The sequence below is a fragment of the Cherax quadricarinatus genome, unplaced genomic scaffold (genome assembly GCF_038502225.1).
Source record: "Cherax quadricarinatus isolate ZL_2023a unplaced genomic scaffold, ASM3850222v1 Contig61, whole genome shotgun sequence".
Classification (NCBI taxonomy): Eukaryota; Metazoa; Arthropoda; class Malacostraca; order Decapoda; family Parastacidae; genus Cherax; species Cherax quadricarinatus.
This window is the reverse complement of record NW_027195087.1, coordinates 257,927-278,910: the sequence shown is the minus strand read 5'-3', so window position 1 is coordinate 278,910 and position 20,984 is coordinate 257,927. Positions and strand designations below refer to the sequence as shown.

The 20,984-nt window shown below is 46.2% G+C and overlaps 1 protein-coding gene across 1 annotated transcript in view; it reads right to left on the bottom strand.

The window, feature by feature from the left end:
- LOC128701005 (inosine triphosphate pyrophosphatase) overlaps positions 1-20,984 on the bottom strand; it is a 62,897-nt gene that overhangs the window by 19,703 nt on the left and 22,210 nt on the right. The gene's annotated exons all lie outside the window — the stretch shown is intronic.

Sequence of the window (20,984 nt, the reverse complement as noted above, 5' to 3'; positions counted from 1 at the left end):
ACCTGGGTCCTCTACACCTGATAACTACCTTACCTGGGTCCTCTACACCTGATAACTACCTTACCTGGGTCCTCTACACCTGATAACTATGTTACCTGGGTCCTCTACACCTGATAACTACCTTAATTGGGTCCTCTACACCTGATAACTACCTTACCTGGGTCCTCTTCACCTGATAACTACCTTACCTGGGTCCTCTACACCTGATAACTACCTTACCTGGGTCCTCTACACCTGATAACTGCCTTACCTGGGTCCTCTACACCTGATAACTACCTTACCTGGGTCCTCTACACCTGATAACTGCCTTACCTGGGTCCTCTACACCTGATAACTACCTTACCTGGGTCCTCTACACCTGATAACTACCTTACCTGGGTCCTCTACACCTGATAACTACCTTACCTGGGTCCTCTACACCTGATAACTACCTTACCTGGGTCCTCTACACCTGATAACTATGTTACCTGGGTCCTCTACACCTGATAACTACCTTAAGTGGGTCCTCTACACCTGATAACTACCTTACATGGGTCCTCTTCACCTGATAACTACCTTACATGGGTCCTCTACACCTGATAACTACCTTACCTGGGTCCTCTACACCTGATAACTGCCTTACCTGGGTCCTCTACACCTGATAACTACCTTACCTGGGTCCTCTACACCTGATAACTGCCTTACCTGGGTCCTCTACACCTGATAACTACCTTACCTGGGTCCTCTACACCTGATAACTGCCTTACCTGGGTCCTCTACACCTGATAACTACCTTACCTGGGTCCTCTACACCTGATAACTACCTTACCTGGGTCCTCTACACCTGATAACTACCTTACCTGGGTTCTCTACACCTGATAACTGCCTTACCTGGGTCCTCTACACATGATAACTACCTTACCTGGGTCCTCTTCACCTGATAACTACCTTACCTGGGTCCTCTACACCTGATAACTACCTTACCTGGGTCCTCTACACCTGATAACTACCTTACCTGGGTCCTCTACACCTGATAACTACCTTACCTGGGTCCTCTACACCTGATAACTCCCTTACCTGGGTCCTCTTCACCTGATAACTACCTTACCTGGGTCCTCTTCACCTGATAACTACCTTACCTGGGTCCTCTACACCTGATAACTGCCTTACCTGGGTCCTCTACACCTGATAACTACCTTACCTGGGTTCTATACACCTGATAACTACCTTACCTGGGTCCTCTACACCTGATAACTACCTTACCTGGGTCCACTTCACCTGATAACTACCTTACCTGGGTCCTCTACACCTGATAACTGCCTTACCTGGGTCCTCTACACCTGATAACTACCTTACCTGGGTCCTCTACACCTGATAATTACCTTACCTGGGTCCTCTTCACCTGATAACTACCTTACCTGGGTCCTCTACACCTGATAACTGCCTTACCTGGGTCCTCTACACCTGATAACTACCTTACCTGCGTCCTCTACACCTGATAACTACCTTACCTGGGTCCTCTTCACCTGATAACTACCTTACCTGCGTCCTCTACACCTGATAACTACCTTACCTGGGTCCTCTACACCTGATAACTACCTTACCTGGGTCCTCTACACCTGATAACTACCTTATCTGGGTCCTCTACACCTGATAACTACCTTACCTGCGTCCTCTACACCTGATAACTACCTTACCTGGGTCCTCTACACCTGATAACTACCTTACCTGGGTCCTCTACACCTGATAACTACCTTACCTGGGTCCTCTACACCTGATAACTACCTTACCTGCGTCCTCTACACCTGATAACTACCTTACCTGGGTCCTCTACACCTGATAACTACCTTACCTGGGTCCTCTACACCTGATAACTACCTTACCTGGGTCCTCTATACACGATAACTGCCTTACCTGGGTCCTCTACACCTGATAATTGCCTTACCTGGGTCCTCTACACATGATAACTACCTTACCTGGTTCCTCTACACCTGATAACTACCTTACCTGGGTCCTCTTCACCTGATAACTACCTTACCTGGGTCCTCTACACCTGATAACTACCTTACCTGGGTCCTCTACACCTGATAACTACCTTACCTGGGTCCTCTATACCTGATAACTGCCTTACCTGGGTCCTCTACACCTGATAACTACCTTACCTGGGTCCTCTTCACCTGATAACTACCTTACCTGGGTCCTCTACACCTGATAACTACCTTACCTGGGTCCTCTACACCTGATAACTACCTTACCTGGGTCCTCTATACCTGATAACTGCCTTACCTGGGTCCTCTACACCTGATAACTGCCTTACCTGGGTCCTCTACACCTGATAACTACCTTACCTGGGTCCTCTACACCTGATAACTACCTTACCTGGGTCCTCTACACCTGATAACTGCCTTACCTGGGTCCTCTACACCTGATAACTACCTTACCTGGGTCCTCTACACCTGATAACTGCCTTACCTGGGTCCTCTACACCTGATAACTACCTTACCTGGGTCCTCTACACCTGATAACTGCCTTACCTGGGTCCTCTACACCTGATAACTACCTTACCTGGGTCCTGTACACCTGATAACTAACCTGGGTCCTCTGCACCTGATAACTACCTTACCTGGGTCCTCTACACCTGATAACTAACCTGGGTCCTCTGCACCTGATATCTACCTTACCTGGGATCTCTGCACCTGATAACTACATTACCTGGGTCCTCTACACCTGATAACTGCCTTACCTGGGTCCTCTACACCTGATAACTGCCTTACCTGGGTCCTCTACACCTGATAACTACCTTACCTGGGTCCTCTACACCTGATAACTGCCTTACCTGGGTCCTCTACACCCGATAACTACCTTACCTGGGTCCTCTACACCTGATAACTGCCTTACCTGGGTCCTCTACACCCGATAACTACCTTACCTGGGTCCTCTACACCTGATAACTGCCTTACCTGGGTCCTCTACACCCGATAACTACCTTACCTGGGTCCTCTACACCTGATAACTGCCTTACCTGGGTCCTCTACACCTGATAACTACCTTACCTGGGTCCTCTACACCTGATAACTACCTTACCTGGGTCCTCTACACCTGATAACTGCCTTACCTGGGTCCTCTACACCTGATAACTACCTTACCTGGGTCCTCTACACCTGATAACTATGTTACCTGGGTCCTCTACACCTGATAACTACCTTACCTGGGTCCTCTACACCTGATAACTATGTTACCTGGGTCCTCTACACCTGATAACTACCTTACCTGGGTCCTCTATACCTGATAACTACCTTACCTGGGTCCTCTACATCTGATAACTACCTTACCTGGGTCCTCTTCACCTGATAACTACCTTACCTGGGTCCTCTACACCTGATAACTGCCTTACCTGGGTCCTCTACACCTGATAACTGCCTTACCTGGGTCCTCTTCACCTGATAACTGCCTTACCTGGGTCCTCTACACCTGATAACTACCTTACCTGGGTCCTCTACACCTGATAACTATGTTACCTGGGTCCTCTACACCTGATAACTACCTTACCTGGGTCCTCTACATCTGATAACTACCTTACCTGGGTCCTCTTCACCTGATAACTGCCTTACCTGGGTCCTCTACACCTGATAACTGCCTTACCTGGGTCCTCTTCACCTGATAACTACCTTACCTGGGTCCTCTACACCTGATAACTACCTTACCTGGGTCCTCTTCACCTGATAACTACCTTACCTGGGTCCTCTTCACCTGATAACTACCTTACCTGGGTCCTCTTCACCTGATAACTACCTTACCTGGGTCCTCTACACCTGATAACTACCTTACCTGGGTCCTCTACACCTGATAACTACCTTACCTGGGTCCTCTACACCTGATAACTACCTTACCTGGGTCCTCTTCACCTGATAACTACCTTACCTGTGTCCTCTACACCTGATAACTAATCTGGGTCCTCTACACCTGATAACTACCTTACCTGGGTCTTCTACACCTGATAACAACCTTACCTGGGTCTTCTACACCTGATAACAACCTTACCTGGGTCCTCTACACCTGATAACTGCCTTACCTGGGTCATCTACACCTGATAACTACCTTACCTGGGTCCTCTTCACCTGATAAGTGCCTTACCTGGGTCCTCTACACCTGATAACTACCTTACCTGGGTCCTCTACAACTGATAACTACCTTAAGTGGGTCCTCTTCACCTGATAACTACCTTACCTGGGTCCTCTTCACCTGATAACTGCCTTACCTGGGTCCTCTACACCTGATAACTAACTTACCTGGGTCCTCTACACCTGATAACTACCTTACCTGGGTCCTCTACACCTGATAACTGCCTTACCTGGGTCCTCTACACCTGATAACTGCCTTACCTGGGTCCTCTACACCTGATAACTAATCTGGGTCCTCTACACCTGATAACTACCTTACCTGGGTCCTATACACCTGATAACTACCTTACCTGGGTCCTCTACACCTGATAACAACCTTACCTGGGTCCTCTTCACCTGATAACTACCTTACCTGGGTCCTCTTCACCTGATAACTACCTTACCTGGGTACTCTTCACCTGATAACTACCTTACCTGGGTCCTCTACACCTGATAACTACCTTACCTGGGTCCTCTACACCTGATAACTACCTTACCTGGGTCCTCTTCACCTGATAACTACCTTACCTGATTCCTCTACACCTGATAACTACCTTACCTGGGTCCTCTACACCTGATAACTGCCTTACCTGGGTCCTCTACACCTGATAACTACCTTACATGTGTCCTCTACACCTGATAACTACCTTACCTGGGTCCTCTACACCTGATAACTACCTTACCTGGGTCCTCTTCACCTGATAACTACCTTACCTGGGTCCTCTTCACCTGATAACTACCTTACCTGGGTCCTCTTCACCTGATAACTACCTTACCTGGGTCTGTACACCTGATAACTACGTTACCTGGGTCCTCTACACCTGATAACTAACCTGGGTCCTCTACACCTGATAACTGCCTTACCTGGGTCCTCTACACCTGATAACTAACCTGGGTCTTCTACACCTGTCAACCCTGGTGATAACTAACCTGGGTTCTGTACACCTGTCAACCCTGGAGATAACTAACCTGGGTCCTCTACACCTGTCAACCCTGGTGATAACTAACCTGGGTCCTCTACACCTGTCAATCCTGGTGATAACTAACCTGGGTCCTCTACACCTGTCAACCCTGGTGATAACTAACCTGGGTCCTCTACACCTGTCAACCCTGGTAATAACTAACCTGGGTCCTCTACACCTGTCAACCCTGGTGATAACTAACCTGGGTCCTCTACACCTGTCAACCCTGTTGTTAAGTAACCTGGGTCCTCTACTCCTGTCAACCCTGGTGATAACTAACCTGCGTCTTCTACACCTGATAACTACCTTACCTGGGTCCTCTACACCTGATAACTACCTTACCTGGGTCCTCTACACCTGATAACTACCTTACCTGGGTCCTCTACACCTGATAACTACCTTACCTGGGTCCTCTACACCTGATAACTACCTTACCTGGGTCCTCTATACACGATAACTGCCTTACCTGGGTCCTCTACACCTGATAATTGCCTTACCTGGGTCCTCTACACATGATAACTACCTTACCTGGTTCCTCTACACCTGATAACTACCTTACCTGGGTCCTCTTCACCTGATAACTACCTTACCTGGGTCCTCTACACCTGATAACTACCTTACCTGGGTCCTCTACACCTGATAACTACCTTACCTGGGTCCTCTATACCTGATAACTGCCTTACCTGGGTCCTCTACACCTGATAACTACCTTACCTGGGTCCTCTTCACCTGATAACTACCTTACCTGGGTCCTCTACACCTGATAACTACCTTACCTGGGTCCTCTACACCTGATAACTACCTTACCTGGGTCCTCTATACCTGATAACTGCCTTACCTGGGTCCTCTACACCTGATAACTGCCTTACCTGGGTCCTCTACACCTGATAACTACCTTACCTGGGTCCTCTACACCTGATAACTACCTTACCTGGGTCCTCTACACCTGATAACTGCCTTACCTGGGTCCTCTACACCTGATAACTACCTTACCTGGGTCCTCTACACCTGATAACTGCCTTACCTGGGTCCTCTACACCTGATAACTACCTTACCTGGGTCCTCTACACCTGATAACTATGTTACCTGGGTCCTCTACACCTGATAACTACTTTACCTGGGTCCTCTACACCTGATAACTATGTTACCTGGGTCCTCTACACCTGATAACTACCTTACCTGGGTCCTCTACATCTGATAACTACCTTACCTGGGTCCTCTTCACCTGATAACTGCCTTACCTGGGTCCTCTACACCTGATAACTGCCTTACCTGGGTCCTCTACACCTGATAACTACCTTACCTGGGTCCTCTACACCTGATAACTGCCTTACCTGGGTCCTCTACACCCGATAACTACCTTACCTGGGTCCTCTACACCTGATAACTGCCTTACCTGGGTCCTCTACACCCGATAACTACCTTACCTGGGTCCTCTACACCTGATAACTGCCTTACCTGGGTCCTCTACACCCGATAACTACCTTACCTGGGTCCTCTACACCTGATAACTGCCTTACCTGGGTCCTCTACACCTGATAACTACCTTACCTGGGTCCTCTACACCTGATAACTACCTTACCTGGGTCCTCTACACCTGATAACTGCCTTACCTGGGTCCTCTACACCTGATAACTACCTTACCTGGGTCCTCTACACCTGATAACTATGTTACCTGGGTCCTCTACACCTGATAACTACCTTACCTGGGTCCTCTACACCTGATAACTATGTTACCTGGGTCCTCTACACCTGATAACTACCTTACCTGGGTCCTCTATACCTGATAACTACCTTACCTGGGTCCTCTACATCTGATAACTACCTTACCTGGGTCCTCTTCACCTGATAACTACCTTACCTGGGTCCTCTACACCTGATAACTGCCTTACCTGGGTCCTCTACACCTGATAACTGCCTTACCTGGGTCCTCTTCACCTGATAACTGCCTTACCTGGGTCCTCTACACCTGATAACTACCTTACCTGGGTCCTCTACACCTGATAACTATGTTACCTGGGTCCTCTACACCTGATAACCTTACCTGGGTCCTCTACATCTGATAACTACCTTACCTGGGTCCTCTTCACCTGATAACTGCCTTACCTGGGTCCTCTACACCTGATAACTGCCTTACCTGGGTCCTCTTCACCTGATAACTACCTTACCTGGGTCCTCTACACCTGATAACTACCTTACCTGGGTCCTCTTCACCTGATAACTACCTTACCTGGGTCCTCTTCACCTGATAACTACCTTACCTGGGTCCTCTTCACCTGATAACTACCTTACCTGGGTCCTCTACACCTGATAACTACCTTACCTGGGTCCTCTACACCTGATAACTACCTTACCTGGGTCCTCTACACCTGATAACTACCTTACCTGGGTCCTCTTCACCTGATAACTACCTTACCTGTGTCCTCTACACCTGATAACTAATCTGGGTCCTCTACACCTGATAACTACCTTACCTGGGTCTTCTACACCTGATAACAACCTTACCTGGGTCTTCTACACCTGATAACAACCTTACCTGGGTCCTCTACACCTGATAACTGCCTTACCTGGGTCATCTACACCTGATAACTACCTTACCTGGGTCCTCTTCACCTGATAAGTGCCTTACCTGGGTCCTCTACACCTGATAACTACCTTACCTGGGTCCTCTACACCTGATAACTACCTTACCTGGGTCCTCTACAACTGATAACTACCTTAAGTGGGTCCTCTTCACCTGATAACTACCTTACCTGGGTCCTCTTCACCTGATAACTGCCTTACCTGGGTCCTCTACACCTGATAACTACATTACCTGGGTCCTCTACACCTGATAACTACATTACCTGGGTCCTCTACACCTAATAACTGCCTTACCTGGGTCCTCTACACCTAATAACTGCCTTACCTGGGTCCTCTACACGTGTCAACCCTGGCGATAACTAACCTGGGTCCTCTACACCTGATAACTACCTTACCTGGGTCCTATACACCTGATAACTACCTTACCTGGGTCCTCTACACCTGATAACAACCTTACCTGGGTCCTCTTCACCTGATAACTACCTTACCTGGGTCCTCTTCACCTGATAACTACCTTACCTGGGTACTCTTCACCTGATAACTACCTTACCTGGGTCCTCTACACCTGATAACTACCTTACCTGGGTCCTCTACACCTGATAACTACCTTACCTGGGTCCTCTTCACCTGATAACTACCTTACCTGATTCCTCTACACCTGATAACTACCTTACCTGGGTCCTCTACACCTGATAACTGCCTTACCTGGGTCCTCTACACCTGATAACTACCTTACATGTGTCCTCTACACCTGATAACTACCTTACCTGGGTCCTCTACACCTGATAACTACCTTACCTGGGTCCTCTTCACCTGATAACTACCTTACCTGGGTCCTCTACACCTGATAACTGCCTTACCTGGGTCCTCTTCACCTGATAACTACCTTACCTGGGTCCTGTACACCTGATAACTACCTTACCTGGGTCCTCTACACCTGATAACTAATCTGGGTCCTCTACACCTGATAACTGCCTTACCTGGGTCCTCTACACCTGATAACTAACCTGGGTCTTCTACACCTGTCAACCCTGGTGATAACTAACCTGGGTTCTGTACACCTGTCAACCCTGGAGATAACTAACCTGGGTCCTCTACACCTGTCAACCCTGGTGATAACTAACCTGGGTCCTCTACACCTGTCAATCCTGGTGATAACTAACCTGGGTCCTCTACACCTGTCAACCCTGGTGATAACTAACCTGGGTCCTCTACACCTGTCAACCCTGGTAATAACTAACCTGGGTCCTCTACACCTGTCAACCCTGGTGATAACTAACCTGGGTCCTCTACACCTGTCAACCCTGTTGTTAAGTAACCTGGGTCCTCTACTCCTGTCAACCCTGGTGATAACTAACCTGGGTCCTCTACACTTGTCAACCCTGGTGATAACTAACCTGGGCCCTCTACACCTGTCAACCCTGGTGATAACTAACCTGGGTTCTCTACACCTGTCAACCCTGGTGATAACTAACCTGGGTCCTCTACACCTGTCAACCCTGGTGATAACTAACCTGGGTTCTCTACACCTGTCAACACTGGTGATAACTAACCTAGGTTCTCTACACCTGATAACTAACCTGGGTTCTCTACACCTGTCAACCCTGGTGATAACTAACCTTGGTCCTCTACACCTGTCAACCCAGGTGATAACTAACCTGGGTTCTCTACACTTGTCAACCCTGGTGATAACTAACCTGGGTCCTCTACACCTGTCAACCCTGGTGATAACTAACCTGGGTTCTCTACACCTGTCAACACTGGTGATAACTAACCTGGGTTCTTTACACCTGATAACTAGCCTGGGTTCTCTACACCTGATAACTAACCTGGGTTCTCTACACCTGTCAACCCTGGTGATAACTAACCTGGGTCCTCTACACCTGTCTACCCTGGTGATAACTAACCTGGGTTCTCTACACCTGTCAACCCTGGTGATAACTAACCTCGGTCCTCTACACCTGTCAACCCTGGTGATAACTAACCTGGGTCCTGTACACCTGTCAACCCTGGTGATAACTAACCTGGGTCCTCTACACCTGTCAACCCTGGTGATAACTAACCTGGGTTCTCTACACCTGTCAACCCTGGTGATAACTAACCTGGGTCCTCTTCACCTGTCAACCCTGGTGATAACTAACCTGGGTTCTCTACACTTGTCAACCCTGGTGATAACTAACCTGGGTCCTCTACACCTGTCAACCCTGGTAATAACTAACCTGGGTCCTCTACACCTGTCAACCCTGGTGATAACAAACTTGGGTCCTCTACACCTGTCAACCTTGGTGATAACTAACCTGGGTCCTCTACACCTGTCAACCCTGGTGATAACTAACCTGGGTCCTCTACACCTGTCAACCCTGGTAATAACTAACCTGGGTCCTCTACACCTGTCAACCCTGGTAATAACTAACCTGGGTCCTCTACACCCATCAACCCTGGTAATAACTAACCTTGGTCCTCAACACCTGTCAACCCTGGTAATAACTAACGTGGGTCCTGTACACCTGTCAACCCTGGTGATAACTAACCTTGGTCCTGTACACCTGTCAACCCTGGTGATAACTAACCTTGGTCCTGTACACCTGTCAACCCAGGTGATAACTAACCTGGGTCCTCTAGACCTGTCAACATTGGTGATAACTAACCTGGGTCCTGTACACCTGTCAACCCTGGCGATAACTAACCTGGGTCCTCTACACCTGTCAACCCTGGTGATAACTAACCTCGGTTCTCTACACCTGTCAACCCTGGTGATAACTAACCTGGGTTCTCTACACTTGTCAACCCTGGTGATAACTAACCTGGGTTCTCTACACTTGTCAACCCTGGTGATAACTAACCTGGGTTCTCTACACTTGTCAACCCTGGTGATAACTAACCTGGGTCCTTTACATCTGTCAACCCTGGTAATAACTAACCTGGGTCCTCTACACCTGTCAACCCTGGTGATAACTAACCTGGGTCCTGTACACCTGTCAACCCTGGTGATAACTAACCTGGGTCCTCTACACCTGTCAACCCTGGTAATAACTAACCTGGGTCCTCTACACCTGTCAACCCTGGTGATAACTAACCTGGGTCCTGTACACCTGTCAACCCTGGTGATAACTAACCTGGGTCCTGTACACCTGTCAACCCTGGTGGTAACTAACCTGGGTTCTCTACACCTGTCAACCCTGGTGATAACTAACCTGGGTCCTGTACACCTGTCAACCCTGGTGATAACTAACCTGGGTCCTCTACACCTGTCAACCCTGGTGGTAACTAACCTGGGTCCTCTACACCTGTTAACCCTGGTGATAACTAACCTGGGTCCTCTACACCTGTCAACCCTGGTGGTAACTAACCTGGGTCCTCTACACCTGTCAACCCTGGTGATAACTAACCTGGGTTCTCTACACCTGTCAACCCTGGTGATAACTAACCTAGGTCCTCTACACCTGTCAACCCTGGTGATAACTAACCTGGGTCCTCTACACTTGTCAACCCTGGTGATAGCTAACCTGGGTTCTCTACACCTGTCAACCCTGGTGATAACTAACCTGGGTTCTCTACACCTGTCAACCCTGGTGATAACTAACCTGGGTCCTCTACACCTGTCAACCCTGGTGATAACTAACCTGGGTTCTCTACACCTGTCAACCCTGGTGATAACTAACCTGGGTTCTCTACACCTGTCAACCCTGGTGATAACTAACCTGGGTCCTCTACACCTGTCAACCCTGGTGATAACTAACCTGGGTCCTCTACACCTGTCAACCCTGGTGATAACTAACCTGGGTCCTCTACACCTGTCAACCCTGGTGATAACTAACCTGGGTCCTCTACACCTGTCAACCATGGTGATAACTAACCTGGGTCCTCTACACCTGTCAACCCTGGTGATAACTAACCTGGGTCCTCTACACCTGTCAACCCTGGTGATAACTAACCTGGGTCCTCTACACCTGTCAACCCTGGTGATAACTAACCTGGGTCCTCTACACCTGTCAACCTTGGTGATAACTAACCTGGGTTCTCTACACCTGTCAACCCTGGTGATAACTAACCTGGGTTCTCTACACCTGTCAACACTGGTGATAACTAACCTGGGTCCTCTACACCTGTCAACCCTGGTGATAACTAACCTGGGTCCTCTACACCTGTCAACCCTGGTGATAACTAACCTGGGTCCTCTAGACCTGTCAACCCTGGTGATAACTAACCTGGGTCCTCTAGACCTGTCAACCCTGGTGATAACTAACCTGGGTCCTCTACGCCTGTCAACCCTGGTGATAACTAACCTGGATCCTCTACGCCTGTCAACCCTGGTAATAACTAACCTGGGTCCTCTACACCTGTCAACACTGGTGATAACTAACCTGGGTTCTCTACACCTGTCAACCCTGGTGATAACTAACCTGGGTTCTCTACACCTGTCAACACTGGTGATAACTAACCTGGGTCCTCTACACCTGTCAACCCTGGTGATAACTAACCTGGGTCCTCTACACCTGTCAACCCTGGTAATAACTAACCTGGGTCCTCTACACCTGTCAACCCTGGTAATAACTAACCTGGGTCCTCTACACCTGTCAACCCTGGTGATAACTAACCTGGGTCCTCTACACCTGTCAACCCTGGTGGTAACTAACCTGGGTTCTCTACACCTGTCAACCCTGGTGGTAACTAACCTCGGTCCTGTACACCTGTCAACCCTGGTGATAACTAACCTGGGTCCTCTACACCTGTCAACCCTGGTGATAACTAACCTGGGTCCTCTACACCTGTCAACCCTGGTGATAACTAACCTGGATCCTCTACACCTGTCAACCCTGGTGATAACTAACCTGGGTCCTCTACACCTGTCAACCCTGGTGATAACTAACCTGGGTCCTATACACCTGTCAACCCTGGTGATAACTAACCTGGGTCCTCTACACCTGTCAACCCTGGTGATAACTAACCTGGGTCCTCTACACCTGTCAACCCTGGTGATAACTAACCTGGGTCCTCTACACCTGTCAACCCTGGTGATAACTAACCTGGGTCCTCTACACCTGTCAACCCTGGTGATAACTAACCTGGATCCTCTACACCTGTCAACCCTGGTGATAACTAACCTGGGTCCTCTACACCTGTCAACCCTGGTGATAACTAACCTGGGTCCTATACACCTGTCAACCCTGGTGATAACTAACCTGGGTCCTCTACACCTGTCAACCCTGGTGATAACTAACCTGGGTCCTCTACACCTGTCAACCCTGGTGATAACTAAGCTGGGTCCTATACACCTGTCAACCCTGGTGATAACTAACCTGGGTCCTCTACACCTGTCAACCCTGGTGATAACTAACCTGGGTCCTCTACACCTGTCAACCCTGGTGATAACTAACCTGGGTCCTATACACCTGTCAACCCTGGTGATAACTAACCTGGGTCCTCTACACCTGTCAACCCTGGTGGTAACTAACCTGGGTCCTCTACACCTGTCAACCCTGGTGATAACTAACCTGGGTCCTATACACCTGTCAACCCTGGTGATAACTAACCTGGGTCCTCTACACCTGTCAACCCTGGTGATAACTAACCTGGATCCTCTACACCTGTCAACCCTGGTGATAACTAACCTGGGTTCTCTACACCTGTCAACCCTGGTGATAACTAACCTGGGTTCTCTACACCTGTCAACCCTGGTGATAACTAACCTGGGTCCTCTACACCTGTCAACCCTGGTGATAACTAACCTGGGTTCTCTACACCTGTCAACCCTGGTAATAACTAACCTGGGTTCTCTACACCTGTCAACCCTGGTGATAACTAACCTGGGTTCTCTACACCTGTCAACCCTGGTGATAACTAACCTGGGTTCTCTACACCTGTCAACCCTGGTGATAACTAACCTGGGTCCTCTACACCTGTCAACCCTGGTGATAACTAACCTGGGTTCTCTACACCTGTCAACCCTGGTAATAACTAACCTGGGTTCTCTACACCTGTCAACCCTGGTGATAACTAACCTGGGTTCTCTACACCTGTCAACCCTGGTGATAACTAACCTGGGTTCTCTACACCTGTCAACCCTGGTGATAACTAACCTGGATTCTCTACACCTGTCAACCCTGGTGATAACTAACCTGGATCCTCTACACCTGTCAACCCTGGTGATAACTAACCTGGGTCCTCTACACTTGTCAACCCTGGTGATAACTAACCTGGTAATAACTCCCATGACAATTTTTTGTTTATTCTGAATAAATAACAACGATTACTGTACCTGTATTTACAGTCTGCAAACCCAAATAATGTGTATTACAGCTGTATACATATTAGATGGTTTAAATGTGGTGTAGAGGGGAAGTTGGTCCAAATATCCCACCTGCGTCAAATATACAACGTTTAAAGTACCCCAGACTGAGTATTATTACGTATTATTATTATTATTGCCATCAACGTACTTTGTTGCCAGAGTTTGATCAGGGAGAGGATGAGTAATCGAGAGAGAGAGCAGGTGTGTCCAGAATGTGAACACAGACCCGAGAGAGAGAGCAGGTGTGTCCAGAATGTGAACACAGACCCGAGAGAGAGAGCAGGTGTGTCCAGAATGTAAACACAGACCCGAGAGAGAGAGAGCAGGTGTGTCCAGAATGTGAACACAGACCCGAGAGAGAGAGAGCAGGTGTGTACAGAATGTGAACACAGGCCCGAGAGAGAGCAGGTGTGTCCAGAATGTAAACACAGACCCGAGAGAGAGAGAGCAGGTGTGTCCAGAATGTAAACACAGACCCGAGAGAGAGAGCAGGTGTGTCCAGAATGTAAACACAGACCCGAGAGAGAGAGCAGGTGTGTCCAGAATGTGAACACAGACCCGAGAGAGAGAGCAGGTGTGTCCAGAATGTAAACACAGACCCGAGAGAGAGAGCAGGTGTGTCCAGAATGTAAACACAGACTCACATGTATTGATTCGTGTATGTATACAGTTCGTTCATACATACTGACCCCTTTACAGTTATGTTCTTTTATACTTCTTACATTCACTGTTCTTCCTACAATACTGCTGCTGCATTAACACTACAAATATGTTAAGGTCAGCCATGAGTGTAGTAATGTGTGTGTATTTCACTTTATTGTGTTCAATGTCTAGTTGTATTTTTAACACAGTGTTACTGTTATTGTGTTCAATGTCTAGTTGTATTTTTACTGTTATAACTGGTGCAAAGACGACAAACAATATATAAACATGGTTGACACATTACCAGTATAGCTGCAAATACAGTGGACCCCTGCTTCATGATCACCTCCCAATGCGACCAATTATGTAAGTGTATTTATGTAAGTGCGTTTGTACGTGTATGTTTGGGGGTCTGAAATGGACTAATCTACTTCACAATATTCCTTATGGGAACAAATTCGGTCAGTACTGGCACCTGAACATACTTCTGGAATGAAATAATATCGTAAACTGGGGGTCCACTGTATTAGTAAAGGGCGATTCCTTGTTTAACAACCAGTTCACTCACCGACCCACTCTTAGCAACCTAACTCGGTTGTTAAGTGACGACTACCTGTAATAATAATGTAATAATATAATAATAATGATAATAATAATAACAATATGTACAATATATGCACCTGGAGAAAACAGAAGTGTAGAGGAGAGAGAGATTTTGGGAAATGTTGAGTGAATATGTAGGGAGTTTTGAACCAAGTGTGAGAGTACTTGTGGTTGGGGATTTCAATGCTAACATGGGTAAAAATGTTATGGAGGGAGTAGTAGGTAAATTTGTGGTGCCAGGGGTAAATGAAAATGGGGAGCCTTTAATTAACCCTTTGACTGTTTTCGACGTATAAATACGTCTTACGAGCCAATGTTTCTGACGTATATATACTCAATAATTCTAGCGGCTTCAAATCAAGTGGGAGAAAGCTGTTAGGCCCACATGTGAGAGAATGGGTCTGTGTGGTCAGTGTGCACCACATAAAAAAAATCCTGCAGCACACATTGCGTAATGAGAAAAAAACTCATCGTTTTTTTGAAATAAAACGCCGACTTTGAGGTGTATTTTCGTATAGTATTTATCGTTGTATTCGCGTTTTCATTGTCTTAGGTGATAAAATGGAAAACATATTACAGAAATAGAGATGATTTTCATTACTTTTACGATGAAAACGACCTTGAAACTGAGCTCAAAGTAGCGGAAATGTTCGATTTTTACCAATGTTCAAGAGTACATAAATCACACCACACGTCCAATACACGTCAACTGGGGAGTCTAATATTCTTTCACTAGTGCACTGATATTATTTATACCATTTTTACAATAATGCAGTCGTCTGCATAACAGTAAATTTTGTATTTTTTTGTATGAATAAAAAATCAAAATAGAAAGCAATAATAATATAAGAGGGGCCTAGAGATGTGACTAATGAACAGAGCATATGTTATTTTAGTGCCACGAATGTCTACCTTGTTTATTCTGGACCCTATTTTGAAATTGGCATCTTTTTTATTTTGCGTGAAATTGGCCAAATTGCCAATTTCTGACCACCATATTGGGTAGTCCAAATTAGTAAATGGGAGGTTTCTTGTACTCAGATGATAGACAAAATGGAGTTCTAAAGAAATAGCTATGAGTTTGGTCAACTGGAACAATGGAATTGGCTGAAAATTGGGCTCAAAGTCGGCGAAATCGCCGATACGCATATGTTGCCGAGACCGCTAACTTCGCGGGAGCATAATTCCACGAGTTTTCGACCAAATTTCGAACTTTTGGTGTCATTACCATCGGGAAAAGATTCTCTATCATTTCATAAGAAAAAATAATTTTTTTTTTTTCAAAAATTGAGCGACATAGAATGACAGTTTCAGAGAGGGGCCTGAAACAGTCAAAGGGTTAACCCTTTCAGGGTTTCCGACGTATTAGTATGGCTTACGCACCAGGGTTATTGACATAGTAGAACGCCTAAATTCTAGCACCTTCAGATCTAGTAAGAGAAAGCTGGTAGGCCTACATATGAAACAATGGGTCTATGTGGTCAGTGTGCACAGTATAAAAAAATCCTGCAGCACACAGTGCGTAATGAGAAAAAAAAAAAAGACTCAAACCGTGTTTTTGGTTTAACCCTTTCAGGGTTGGTGCCGTACTAGTACGGCTTGCGCACCAGGGTTGGTGCCGTACTAGTACGGCTTGCGCACCAGGGTTGGTGCCGTACTAGTACGGCTTGCGCACCAGGGTTGGTGCCGTACTAGTATGGCTTGCGCACCAGGGTTGGTGCCGTACTAGTACGGCTTGCGCACCAGGGTTGGTGCCGTACTAGTACGGCTTGCTCACCAGGGTTGGTGCTGTACTAGTATGGCTTGCGCACCAGGGTTGGTGCCGTACTAGTACGGCTTGCGCACCAGGGTTGGTGCCGTACTAGTACGGCTTGCGCACCAGGGTTGGTGCCATACTAGTACAGCTTGTGCACCAGGGTTGGTGCCGTACTAGTACGGCTTGCGCACCAGGGCTGGTGACGTACTAGTACGGCTTGTGCACCAGGGTTGGTGCCGTACTAGTACACATAAATTCTAGCGGCTTCAAATTAAGCGGGAAACAGCTGGTAGGCCTAGATGTGAGAGAATGGGTCTACATGGTTGGTGTGCGCGGTAGAAAAAAATTCTTGGACCCAGTGGTGCATTGTGGGAACGCCATTTTAGTAGACCTTGCTCACAATGCCTCGCAGTAAGAAACTCCTCACTCCTCAACTAATTGGGACACTTTTGTTCCCTAGTGACAGTTCTAATACAGATGGAAGTGCCAGTGAAGATGAGTTTCAAGATTTTGATGAGGTTGTGACCGAAACTAATGACCATGATACCGGTAATAGTGAGGAAAACCCAGACGACCCACAGCCTTCCACCTCTGCTGCTGGGCCGTCTTGTTCACGTTCAGTTGTACCAGAATCAAAGAGGAAACTCCTATTTTCCCAAATCCTGGACTCAGAAGTGAGCATTGGAGATGATAGTGATAGTGAATATGAACTACAAGCTCTTGAAACCAGTTCCAGTAGTGATAGTGAAGTGGAATATTCTCCAGTGAAGCATCAGTATATACGGCGATATATGCGCTCTGGTAGTGTGCCATATGCCATTCCAAGGGGAAGGAGTACATCTCGGAGTACATCCCGTGGCTGTACAACAGGAACAGACAGTGAAAATGACGATGATAGTGTTGCAATTGGGATGGAATATGTGCATGGTGGTGGTAGTGGTGGTAGTGGTGGTGACAGCCGTGAGGCACCAGCAGTGGGCCATGCTGCCACCCACGCTGCCACCCACGCCGCTGCCACTCATGCCGCTGCCTCAGCTGGTCTACAACAAAGGCCACCATCCCCCACCCACCCACCACACCAGCCTCCACAACCACAACTTCCACAACCACAACCACTTGTCAATATCCAGTACCTACCAGCAGACCACACCTGGGATTGGCAGGAAGCCGCCAATTTTGTTCCCAATCCCCACCAGTTTGATGAAAGCCAAAGTGGAATACGGCCATGTTGTACACTGGGGAACAATGCCAGTGAACTGGAATGTTTCGAGTTATTCTTTGACGAACTTCTGATGGAAATTATTGTCAGGGAAAGCAACAGATACTTTTAGTACATCATGGCAAACACAATACTTTCACCAAACTCACACCTACACCAGTGGAAGGAGACAACTGTGGCTGAGATGTATCTTTTGTTTGCCACAATAATGCTTATGCCACATGTGTATAAGCACAGAGTGAAATCATACTGGTCAACAGACCGCCTGATTACAACCTCAGGTTTCAGTGATATAATGCCAGTGAATCGATCTGTGCTACTATTACGTATGCATCACTTCTCAGACAAAATCAGGCCTGACAGAAACGACAGGTTATATAAGATTAGGAATGTGTTTGTGTATCTGAAACAAAAATTCAACATGTGTTTTTATCCCTTCAGGAAGCTTGTTATTGATGAGTCTTTGATTCTGTTCAAAGGAAGACTCTCTTTCAAGCAGTACATACCAAGCAAGAGGAAACACTCTGGTATAAAATTGTTTGTGCTTTGTGATTATTACAGTGGTCTGGTACTGAATATAATTGTGTACACTGGAAGCAATACATTGTGAGATACCAGGAAGTTACTGGGTATCTCTGGTGATGTGGTTAGAACAATGATGGAACCATATCTTGGTAAAGGACATATTTTATATACTGACAACTGGCACACAAGCCCGTCACTCAGTGATTTCTTGAGAGTGAACATGACAGATGTGTGTGGCAGTGCGTGGAAATAGTAAACATATGCCCAGGTTCAACGCTGGCACTCGTAGAGGTGAGGTGCAAGGCTTTGCTGCCAATGACATCATGGCATTTCAGTGGCATGACAAATGAGATGTCACACTATTGTCATCAGTTTACTCTAATGAAATGGTAGACACTGGCAGGCAGCATAGAGAGACCAATGAACCCATTCTAAAACCTGCAGCTGTGACTGATTACACCTTCAACATGCATTCAGTGGACAAATGTGACATGCAGATTGGGTTTGCTGATTGTGTTCGCAAGACTTATAAATGGTACATAAAACTCTTTTTCCATCTTCTGGACATTTCCATGTTCAATGCTTTTAATATATATAAGATGAGGACCAGAAACAAACCACCATATGGCGAATTTTGTTTGTCTGTCATCAGACAAATAATAATCAAGTACCAAGGAACAACACCTGCAATAGAAAACCACCCATTAATTATCAACAACTACCTGCTCGTCTGAAGCATGGTGATCACTTCCTGGTAAAACTGCCTGCTACTGCTTTCAAGAAAATGGCTCAGAAGAGGTGTTACGTGTGTGCACATACAAAAAAACGCCCACAACAATGCAGAGACACTCGTTTTATGTGTGAGGAGTGTAAAACACCACTGTGTATGACACCATGTTTTATGTGTGAGGAGTGTAAAACACCACTGTGCATGACACCATGTTTTATGTGTGAGAGTGTAAAACACCACTGTGTATGACACCATGTTTTATGTGTGAGAGTGTAAAACACCACTGTGCATGACACCATGTTTTATGTGTGAGGAGTGTAAAACACCACTGTGCATGACACCATGTTTCAAAGAGTTCCACAGGCTGCAGAACTTCTAGAAACATTCCCTGTGACTGTATATGTGTATATAAAATATAGAAAAATAGTAATAAACAACATTTAAAGTCGTTTGTTTGTGTAAATATGTTTTGTAAACAAAACATTGACAACAGTGTTTATGCAGTTATTGTGTAGTATAGAAAAAGAAATAACTTACAAAATAGTGCTCATGTTGGTCTCACACGCCATAAAAGTTACTTGAAAAAAAAATTAAAAAACAATAGAAAATAGTACCTAAAAAATAAATAAAGTAATACTGGGTGACGGCAGTCGGCGATGTTACCGTATGCCGGTCATTTTCTGTCAACTTCACACTTCCATATCTCACTAAATATTGATGGTAAAAAATTTTTTGCTTAGCCTATAAAATTCAGAAAAAAAAACACTATCTTTTCATAAGAAATTTTTTTTTTTTTTTTTGAACTTTTACCGACCCTGAGAACAGGTTTGGGAGACGGCCTGCCGACCCTGAAAGGGTTAAAACAGCGACTTTGCACAGTATTTTCGTATGGTATTTATGGTTGTATTCTAGGTCTCATTTTATAGAATGGAAGACATATTACAGAGATTGAGATGATTTTGATTGGTTTTACAATGAAAACGACCTTGAAATTGAGCGCAAAGTAGCAGAAATGTTCGATTTTTATCAAAGTTCAAAAGTAAACAAATCGTGCCACGCGTCCAATACACGTCAACTGGTGAGTCTAATATTCTTTCACAAGTGCACCAATATTATTTATACCATTTCTACACTAATACAGTAGTCTGCATAACAGTAAATCTTCTATTTTTTGTAAGAATAAAAATTCAAAGTGGAAAGCAAAAGAAATGTAAGAGGGGCCTTGAGACGTGACTAATGACTAGAGGAAATGTTATTTTAGTGCCAGGAATGTCTGTCTTGTTTATTCTGAACCCTATTCGGAAATTGGCATCTTTTGAAATTTGTGTGAAATTGGCAAAATTGCTAAATTCTGACCACTTTATTGGATAGTTGAAATTGGTAAATGGGTGGTTTCTTGCACTTATTCAAAAGAAATAATGGAGTTCTAGCAAAATAGTTATGATTTTTGTCGACTAGTACAGTGGAATTGGCCGAAAATAGGGCTCAAAGTGGGCAAAATGGCCGATGCGTAAACATCGTTGAGACCGCTAA